Here is a 10,634-nt window from a genome sequence, read left to right on the forward strand (position 1 = left end):
CGACTAATAGAGGATTTGGAAAACAGGATGGAGTGGAAGAAGGGACGGGATATAGGGGTTAGGGTGAAAACTGTGGGGGAAGACAGAGATTTGAACATATCTAACAAATAATTAGGGCGGTGAGTATCAGTGCTACTTTGAAAAGAAGTTGTCGTAGGAGAGGAAGTAGTTGCGGGTGCATCAGACCAGACATATGACTAATGACCGATGAAAACCAGCATGATCGGCTTGTAATAAGTGTCATTAAGAGCCCTTTTAAGCAGTTGTCTCAAAATTTAAGTACGGTTCTGCACGTTTACATGATGTGCAGTCCGCAGCTCGTGGTCGTGCGGTAGCGTTCTCGCATCCCACGCCCGGGTTCCCGGGTTCGATTCCCGGCGGGGTCTGGGATTTTCTCTGCCTCGTGATGACTGGGTGTTGCGTGATGTCCTTAGGTTAGTTAGGTTTAAGTAGTTCTAAGTTCTAGGGGACTGATGACCATAGATGTTAAGTCTCATAGTGCTCAGAGCCATTTGAACCATTTTGAGCCATGATGTGCATATTTATTAATATGCAGATGAATAACTATTCATTATGTACTGAATACATCTTCAACGCACATTAGTGATGCATCGAGAAAAAGTGACTGGTTAGGATCTCACAATTATCTATTCACATTGCCAATATGTGCGAAAAACTCGGCATGTGATCAACTTTGCTGTGTATTTTGTGCGGGTACTGAATCGCCGAAATTGTTCTAACTTTCTTAATTTTACATGTAAACCTTTCGCCTAAGCGCAAGGAATTTGCACAGTTGACTTTAGAATTTTATTGTACTTGTAATTTCTGTTGGATATTACGACAGTAACTACATTAGCCTTTCCTGTCTGATTCTGACTGCTGCAGCGGTTCAAGTCTCATATGCAGCTATTAACACTAACACGAAGTTCCCTTGCATTCTGTGATTGCACTCTTTCTGAGCTGGCAGTAGGGTGAGAGGCGCGCTGGCTGAGTAAGGGCAAGGAAGCGACAGCCTTCCCCTTAGCCCGAATACTCGGAAGTCGCCGTGGTAATCAGATTTACGTCGCCCTGAATTAGCGGCGAGGGGCATGACACCGACCAAGGCTGCCTCACGCTGGTTCAGGGGGTGGGAAGTCAATAGTAAGCATCAAATACTAAACTCTACAGATCAGAGAGTAGATATAATTACAGCACTACAGATCTAATAACAATTAGAATTTATTAGACAGAAACAGACGCTTTAGATCGAGTCAAAGCTGACTGACGTAAGGAGAATGGAATTTAACACGTAAGGAGCAATGAAATGAAAATGTACGAAACATCGGAAAAAACAAACCGATAGAAATTTGCGTATGGCACTTTCAGATAATTAGTGAGATTTCTAAGAACACGAATAAAGTGTTGTCAGCTTCCCCCAAAAAATTCAAGGCTGTGCCCTCAACAGGCAAGGTGATGCTCTCGTATTTTCCGATGTCCGAGGTGCGATAGTCATCGAATTCCTTGCGCGCGGAAAAGCCATTAACAGTGACTTGTACTGCGGGAAAGTCGGTAGCTTACGCAAGTGGATCAAGAGCAAACGACATGGGCTGCTCATGGAGCGAGTTTATACAGCTCCAAGATAACGTGCGTCCACACTTCTCTACGGTCACACAAAGTGTAATGGCCAAGTTCAAGTAGGAGCAGCTTGAGTATACACCCTATAGACCGGGCGTCTCCCCCTGTAAATTCCATATGTGTGTTCCGCTAAAAAAACATCTCAGACGGAAGCGCTTCATCTCGGATGACAAACTGAAGGACACAATGCAGGACTGGCTCCTGTAACAGCCGCAGAAAAGTCTGGGAACAGAATTTCCTCAGGCTCGTGAAACAGTGGGATGGTTGTGCTCTGGTGATTACTTTTGAATAAAGACTTCTGTTATTCTCACACTGTTGTATCTTTTCAGTTGAACACACCTCATAAGCATCAACTGAAAAGTAGGATGAGAAGAAAACAGTGTGGGTGTACTACTGTGCAGTGATTGGTCCACCCGTTTCATGAAGTACTTATTTAACAGGACGTGATTTCTGCCAGTGAGCAGCAGTAACGTCTGCAGATACATGCACAGCTACATATATACTCCGCAACCAAACCGTACGGTGCATGGCGATGCGTACCACTTACCGCTACCAGTCATTTTCTTTCTGTTCGATAGAACGTGGGGAAAACTACTGTCTATAAGCCTCCGTACGACCTACGAGCCCTAATTTCTTTCATCTTACCTTCATGGTACTTACACAAACTGTACGTTGGTGGCAGCAGGATCTTTCTGCAGTTGGCCTCAAATACTGGTTCTCCCGATTTTCGCTATATTACCTCACGAAAAGAGCGTCGTCTTCCCTGCAGGGATTCCCATGTGACTTCACGAAGCGTCTCCGTAGTAATTGCGCGCTGATCCAACCTACCGGAAACAAATGTAGCAGCTCACCTCTGGGCTGATTTGATGTCTTCCTGTAATTCGAACAGGTGGTATTCCAAAAGTCTCGAACTGTACTCAAGAATAGGTCGCACTAGCATTGAAACGCCACCTTGTTCATAGATGAGCTACACTTTCGCAAAATTCTTCAAATAAAACGAAGCCGAGCATTCGCCTACCCTACTACAACCTGGCTGCTCATTCCATTTCATATGTCGTTTGTACGTTATACCTCAGATAGCTTTCCGTACCCTGTTTGCCGTGAACGTTTCACTTGTATTACATTTTCTCGTAGGGACTTAATGAATGTATGGCGGAGATAAGTGGAGGGGTAATCGCCTGTAACGCTGGAACTCTAATCTGGTGGCAAAAATTAAACCTCATTTCTATTTCAGTATCAGTTACAAGCTGTTTTTTTTGTAGGTTCGCAAGTCTTGGTACTGGCAACGTATTAAACGTGATTTAGCTGTAGAGCTAGTGTAATAGTGCTGTTGTTGACATGAGCAGATAGGTATATGTTGCAATAAACAACGCTAAAGACATGTTTTTAATGGAAGTGTTCACACTCCTGTTAGCGCAGTTATTAGTTGCAACTACATCTACATCAATACTCCGTTTAGGGACTGATGACCTTAGCAGTTAAGTCCAATAAGATTTCACGCACATTTGAACATATCAATACTCCGCAAGCCATCTTATAGTGTGTGGCAGGTGACGCTTCCGGTGCCGCTCCCTGTTTCGTCATATCCTGTTCAAAACGCGATTTTCGCATGGGAGAATCATTTTCGATGAACCTCCATATTAGCTCTAATATCTAGGATTTCTCGCTGTAGTCATTTCGCGAGACTTATGTGGCCAGAAATTATTGACTCTTCCCGGAGCGTACTCTCTCGGAATTTCAATAGTAAACCTCTTCGTGACACAAACGCCTCTCTTCTGACGTCTGCCACTGGAGTTTGTTGACCATGTCTGTATAGCTCTAGCTGCGACTAAGCGATCCTGTGAGTAAAAGCATTGTGATCATCTCAATATCTTCTATTAGTCCAATCTGGCGGGTCGCAGAGTGATTATTGGTACTCAAGAATCGATGGAACAAATGTTTTGTGAGGCATTTCTTTCGTGTATGAAATCCACTTTCTTAATATTCTTCCATTCAATTTCAGCCGACGGGCTTTCACAGTAAATGTGAGCTGGTGGCGACCCTCAACTACGCACCCTCAGGCTCAGAGCTGCAATATTAAAAGTTTTGGCTGGTTTCGTTGTCTAGGGGCTGGGATACGTAGTTTCCGCATTACAGGCCAAATACTGCTGAGTCTACAGCATATGATAAGAATACACGCGTGAATCGAATGGTCGAAGTTTTCTATCACTCGGCAATTGCGAATTATGAATGTAACATATAAATTTATAAATGAAAGATTGCAATTAAATAAAATCTGCAGGTACTATCTTAAGCAATTTAAATTATGAGTAAGATAGTAGAAGTACTTTTTAGAATGCGGTATATTTCTGCAAAACACTTATTGGTGTCTATGGTCCAGCAATTAAATAAAATATAAGTTGAGTAACAGGGAAACAATAGATTTCTGCTGCACGTAGTTAGTTATGAACGACAACATAGCTCGCGAGATATTCACTTCTAAACGCGCACTACGTCTTCACAGTAGAAGTCACTGAAATGTAAGTGCACAAGTCGGCGCTCCGAAGTATTTCTATCTGTCGTGACCACGCGCAAACCGCTCCACACTCTCCGAGTCTCTCCGCGACTCCGCGTCCGTCGCGCCGTCGCGTCCCGCACTTTTCGTGTCCTGTGCGCCTCTCCCTCTCCCTCGCACCGCACTGTCCCGAACTTCCGTGTCCTCTCCGGAAACGATCCTCCTCCAACACTTCCATACAGTCTCACCATTTACGAACGCTGTGATTGGCTAGAGCGCTCTCTCCATGTCTCCAACCCAAATTACACTCACAAGCATATTTAAGCACACACGAAATACCGGATTTACATTTAAATACTTGAAATTAAATAAATTTTCCCACGGCTGGACCATAAACACGCTCTGACTCACATTATTAATTACATAAACAAGTTAAATAAACTTATATCAAAAAAATGTTCAGATGTGTGTGAAATCTTATCGGACTTAAGTGATAAGGTCATCAATCCCTAAGCTTACACACTACTTAACCTAAATTATCCTAAGGACAAACACACACACCCATGACCGAGGGAGGACTCGAACCTCCGCCAGGACCAACCGCACAGTCTATGACTGCAGCGCCTGAGACCGCTCGGCTAATACCGAGAGGCATATGCCAAAGGAATACCAACAAAATGTAGACCAGTAGCCTAACGTCTGTGTGATTTCTAAAACACAGTAAACATTTAACCGATTTCTTCATGAATAGTATATATCGGATACAAACAAAGACGTAGATGAATAAACATATTTATAAGCATGCTGCTACCGTTTTTTCGTGTAACTGCGGCCTGACGCGATCGATAGAAGTCGGCCACTTTGACCTCAAATAAGTCATGTAATATTTAAGTTATATACCTGTAATTCATATCAATTTAGGTTTACACTAATAGCTTTCTAAAGACACGGCGGTCGACAAAATCGGACGAAGCGTTTATATTTTGGAAATTCGTTACTGGGTGTTATTTGTATAATTTACCGTCAGATACTAAACTTTAAAGCTATTGAAAATCTGATTACACTATCAGAATCATCGTGCAAATAATGGTAATGTACATGTTTATTTTTGAGGTATCATGGTTCATCGGGCTACTATTAATTTCAACACGAAATGTGAAATGTCTGCCATTAAGGTTTCACAAAGTCCGCCATCTTTGGCACTCCCGGAGCACAGCGTCACCAAGGAATTCCCCGCCTTGTGCTCGATGGATCACGTGGCATCACGCGCTTGCTAACGGGCCGCGCCTTGCCGAGTGACCCGAGCGGTTGCCGCCAATTCTGAACTTTGAATATTTTCAGGGCGCCACGACTAGCCCGTTACCTCACAAGCATGGCGTCTACTTTTCCTATTATTCGTCTGATGTGGTCATTCTACTATAGATTGTACCGGATGATTACTCGTACGTGTTTTACGATAGTTACTGCTTACACAGATTTGTCTCCTGTGGTTTTAAGGTACGGTACTGGATATCTTTATTTATCCTCAGTTGTTGTTGTTGTGGTCTTCAGTCCTGAAACTGGTTTGATGCAGCTCTCCATGCTACTCTATCCTGTGCAAGCTTCTTCATCTCCCAGTACTTACTGCAACCAACATCCTTCTGAATCTGCTTAGTGTATTCATCTCTTGGTCTCCCTCTACGATTTTTACCCTCCACGCTGCCCTCCAATACTAAATTGGTGATCCCTTGATGCCTCAGAACATGTCCTACCAACCGATCCCTTCTTCTTGTCAAGTTGTGCCACAAACTGCTCTTCTCCCCAATCCTATTCAATACTTCCTCATTAGTTATGTGATCTACCCATCTAATCTTCAGCATTCTTCTGTAGCACCACATTTCGAAAGCTTCTATTCTCTTCTTGTCCAAACTATTTATCGTCCATGTTTCACTTCCATACGTGGCTACACTCCTTACAAATACTTTCAGAAATGACTTCCTGACACTTAAATCTATACTCGATGTTAACAAATTTCTTTTCTTCAGAAACACTTTCCTTGCCATTGCCAGTCTACATTTTATATCCTCTCTACTTCGACCATCATGTTATTTTGCTCCCCAAAATAGCAAAACTCCTTTACTATTTTAAGGGTCTCATTTCCTAATCTAATTCCCTCAGCATCACCCGGCTTAATTCGACTACATTCCATTATCCTCGTTTTGCTTTTGTTGATGTTCCTCTTATACCCTCCTTTCAAGACACTGTCCATTCAGTTCAACTGCTCTTCCAAGTCCTTTGCTGTCTGTGACAGAATTACAATGTCATCGGCGAACCTCAAAGTTTTTATATCTCCTCCATGGATTTTAATACCTACTCCGAATTTTTCTTTTGTTTCCTTTACTTGTTGCTCAATATACAGATTGAATAACATCGGGGAGAGGCTACAACCCTGTTTTACTCCCTTCCCAACCACTGCTTCCCTTTCATGTCCCTCGACTCTTATAACTGCCATCAGGTTTCTGTACAAATTGTAAATTGCCTTTCGCTCCCTTTATTTTACCCCTGCCACCTTTAGAATTTGAAAGAGAGTTTTCCAGTCAACATTGTCAAAAGCTTTCTCTAAGTCTACAAATGCTAGAAACGTAGGTTTGCCTTTCCTTAATCTTTCTTCTAAGATAAGTCGTAAGGTCAGTATTGCTCACGTGTTCCAGTATTTCTACGGAATCCAAATTTGATCTTCTCCGAGGTCGGCTTCTACCAGTTTTTTCATTCGTCTGTAAAGAATTTGTGTTAGTATTTTGCAGCTGTGACTTATTAAACTGATTGTTCGGTAATTTTCACATCTGTCAACACCTGCTTTCTTTGGGATTGGAATTATTATATTCTTCTTGAAGTCTGAGGGTATTTCGCCTGTTTCATACATCTTGCTCACCAGATGGTAGAGTTTTGTCAGGACTGACTCTCCCAAGGCCGTCAGTAGTTCCAATGGAATGTTGTCTACTCCGGGTGTCTTGTTTCGACTCAGGTCTTTCAGTGTTCTGTCAAACTCTTCACGCAGTATCGTATCTCTCATTTTATCTTCATCTACATCCTCTTGCATTTCCATAATATTGTCCTCAAGTACATCGCCCTTGTATAGACCCTCTATATACTCCTTCCACCTTTCTGCTTTCCCTTCTTTGCTTAGAACTGGGTCTCCATCTGAGCTCTTGATGTTCATACAAGTGGTTCTCTTATCTCCAAAGATCTCTTTAATTATTCTGTAGGCAGTATCTATCTTACCCCTAGTGAGATAAGCCTCTACATCCTTACATTTGTCCTCTAGCCATTTTGCACTTTCTGTCGATCTCATTTTTGCGACGTTTGTATTCCTTTTTGCCTGCTTCATTTACTGCATTTTTATGTTTTCTCCTTTCATCAATTAAATTCAATATTTCTTCTGTTACCCAAGGATTTCTACTAGCCCTCGTCTTTTTACCTACTTGGTCCTCTGCTGCCTTCACTACTTCATCCCTCAAAGCTACCCATTCTTCTTGTACTGTATTTCTTTCCCCCATTCCTGTCAATTGTTCCCTTATGCTCTCCCTGAAACTCTGTACAACCTCTGGTTCTTTCAGTTTATCCAGGTCTCATCTCCTTACATTCACACCTTTTTGCAGTTTCTTCAGTTTTAATCTACAGGTCATAACCAGTCCTCAGTACATAACATTTATTTACTTCATGGTCAACTGATACGTGCTGCGATATTCAGAGATCCTCTGCAGGTCCTCCTGCAATTCTCTACGGATTTTCTACCTTCTTACAGCCAACTGCATCACTTGCGAACAGCCTTATGGAATTCCGATGTTTGTAACGTTACGAGTGGTATGTACCCTGTATAAAGTATTCAAAAAATGGTGGGCCTGACTGAGCAATATGTAGCTTACCAGCTACTTGAGCAAGCTCTGGTAGGTGGTCCGAATCGCTGACATGAGTCACGGTAACAGCCAGGACACCACAGTCTAGCGAGCTGCCGAGCTGATGTTACTTAAAATTCTCGTGGCCGTTAGAATCCAATGCACCGCCGCGTGTTTGTGAATACCGAGCAATATGCTCTAAATATGACTGTGCTAAACGAAAGATTAACTAAATAACGGTGGAAACAGAAAAAATGCCTCATTACTTCAATGAATATTTGACTGTGTTTCCTCAAGGAAGAAGTTCTTAATCTACAAGCTCACGAAAACAAACAAGTTAACACAGTTGTGAACGTTGATATGTGAAATTGTTTATAGTTTCGGTAACAAAAGGTACACACACACAATATATGAATATGACACACCATGGGTACATCTTGAAGTCAGCTGTAAAATGACCATCTTTATGATAACATTGAACAGACGCATTAATTATTGTACATAATTCGTTTAATAGTTACTAGTAGAGTATCAAAACAAAGAGTTCTCCACGATACATGACACATTAACATGAGAATGAAAGCTTCGTCTTATTATTCCAGTTACTTATGTTTGTTTAGTATGAATTTTATACTCGTAATTCAATATTTCGAAGATGGCTGTCTCAAGTGACCTGACCATTTTCTCTGGAACTTTCCACTACCATATTTCAGAGGGTATACAAATTACCTTGATCAAGTACTTGTTCAGTTACACTGATCTGTAATTGCGGATCTCAATTAGCATAGTCAGTGACTGTTGGCTGCTTTTGTTTCACTGTGTTTCTTTCCCTTGCTGTGTAGTACGGTGGAGGCTGGATGCACAAGATAGGAGTCGGTTTAACTTACTCCTCACCTATGAGCCCTATTGTTCAACATAGAGAAAATATGTGAAATTAAGAGACTGTTTAACATCTTCACTTGAGTTTTACTGGCCACCACTTGGAATCGTTGGCAACACTGGCCAGCGAGATCCTCCTCTGACAAAAAACAGCAAGCTTCCAGAGCAGCGAGAGGGAAAACACATCGCTTTAGGACTTTTTAAAGTAAAAAATTCGATTTAGACCTTCACAGAGTAATCATTTGACTTTAGATTTTCGGAGAGTAAAGACTTCAGGTTTGGATGAGAGAGGTGACATGACACAACACTTGCTGCCCCTAGAAGGACATTTGAACTCAAGCACTAAGTTCAAAAGAGGGTGCAAGTCATATTCGTCAGCCACTGCTGCCACCGGCTTCCTTATCCAAGCCCTGTGTGCTTGATAAGATGAGCCATCTTCGGACCCTGTCGGTGTTGTTCAGACGCAAAGTCGATTCGTTCTCTTCATTAGCCGATTGCGCGTTCTTGAAGTCACGCTTGCAGCTCGTTACTGTCAATACGCATTTTGGCAATCTTATGGTGCTCGCTCCTATCTTTCTGTGTGATTTTAGTATTTGACTAACAACTCATGTAGCCACTGTCCATGCTTGCGAATTGTTAACGTAACTGTGTTTCATACTCCCAGTTCACCTGTGCCAAGATTATGCCTTAGCGTTGCATTCACTTGTCCATTTGTCAACGCTGCTTTTGAGTTTGTGAGAGAATCAACCTAAATGTGTTAGTGAGCATTTATTTCTCTCGATACTTAGAAGCCTCCTTCTCCCATTAATATACTTATGTGAGTGGTGTGATAGCTGTTTGTATCATGCTTAATTGAGCCATCCTTGTTACTGTTCATTTAGATAAGCTGTTTCCGTTGCGTGACAGTACCCTTGTTCTAAATAAATTTATATAATCATTTGGATGGTTTCTTACTTGTTGGGTACCAGAGTTTGGCATTGTGCATCCTTGTGGTATGGTCCAACCACAACCGACATCCCACACTGAGTAGCGTACTACGGCAGCAGCAAGCAGAATAGAGTTATGAGTTTGAGTAGCTCTTTTCGTTTTTTCGGTGCATAAAAAGTAAATCACAGTTGATTATTTTACTGCGTTTAACGTGTAACTAAGTAAAATGTGTTTTAGCTGTATAAATATTAATATTAAATGTGTCTTAAATATGCAGAAATTACGAAATATGTGCCTCATGAGAATGTTGGTCTAACTCAAAGATGCTCCCATGACTTTGCTAGTTGCTCACATGATACAAGTTTTGAATAGGCGAGCGGAAGATTGGTAGTGGCCTTTTGATGTTCGTGTCTGGTTGGGTGACGTTACTGGTAAGGTTTGAGTGGCCATTGAGCCTGATGTGTTCAGGTGATAGTGAGGAGACAAAGATATTTCGACCTGCTCCTAATCGGGACTTCGTAATTTTTTTCAGTGTAACAGTTTGGGATTGCAAAATTTTTGAGCAGTGACTGAACTTTGCCATATTGAACTGATTATCGTGTATAGTTTTGAGTGAAGTTACTGAACTTTAATAAATTAATTCAGTTTGAGTGATTTGGGTGCACTGCTTCCTGATTGCCTGCGAAAGCTGTGCTCGCTCTATTAGGTCAATTAATTGATGTCTTACTGCATTTAGTGCGTAATTATTATCCTGTATAAGACGACCATTCGAAATAACTTATTTTGGATCTGAATAAATTAAGCGTGTTGGGCTGCATCATTTCCCTGCGGGATCATTCCTTCCT

This window comes from Schistocerca piceifrons, chromosome 3 (genome assembly GCF_021461385.2).
Source record: "Schistocerca piceifrons isolate TAMUIC-IGC-003096 chromosome 3, iqSchPice1.1, whole genome shotgun sequence".
Taxonomy (NCBI): Eukaryota; Metazoa; Arthropoda; class Insecta; order Orthoptera; family Acrididae; genus Schistocerca; species Schistocerca piceifrons.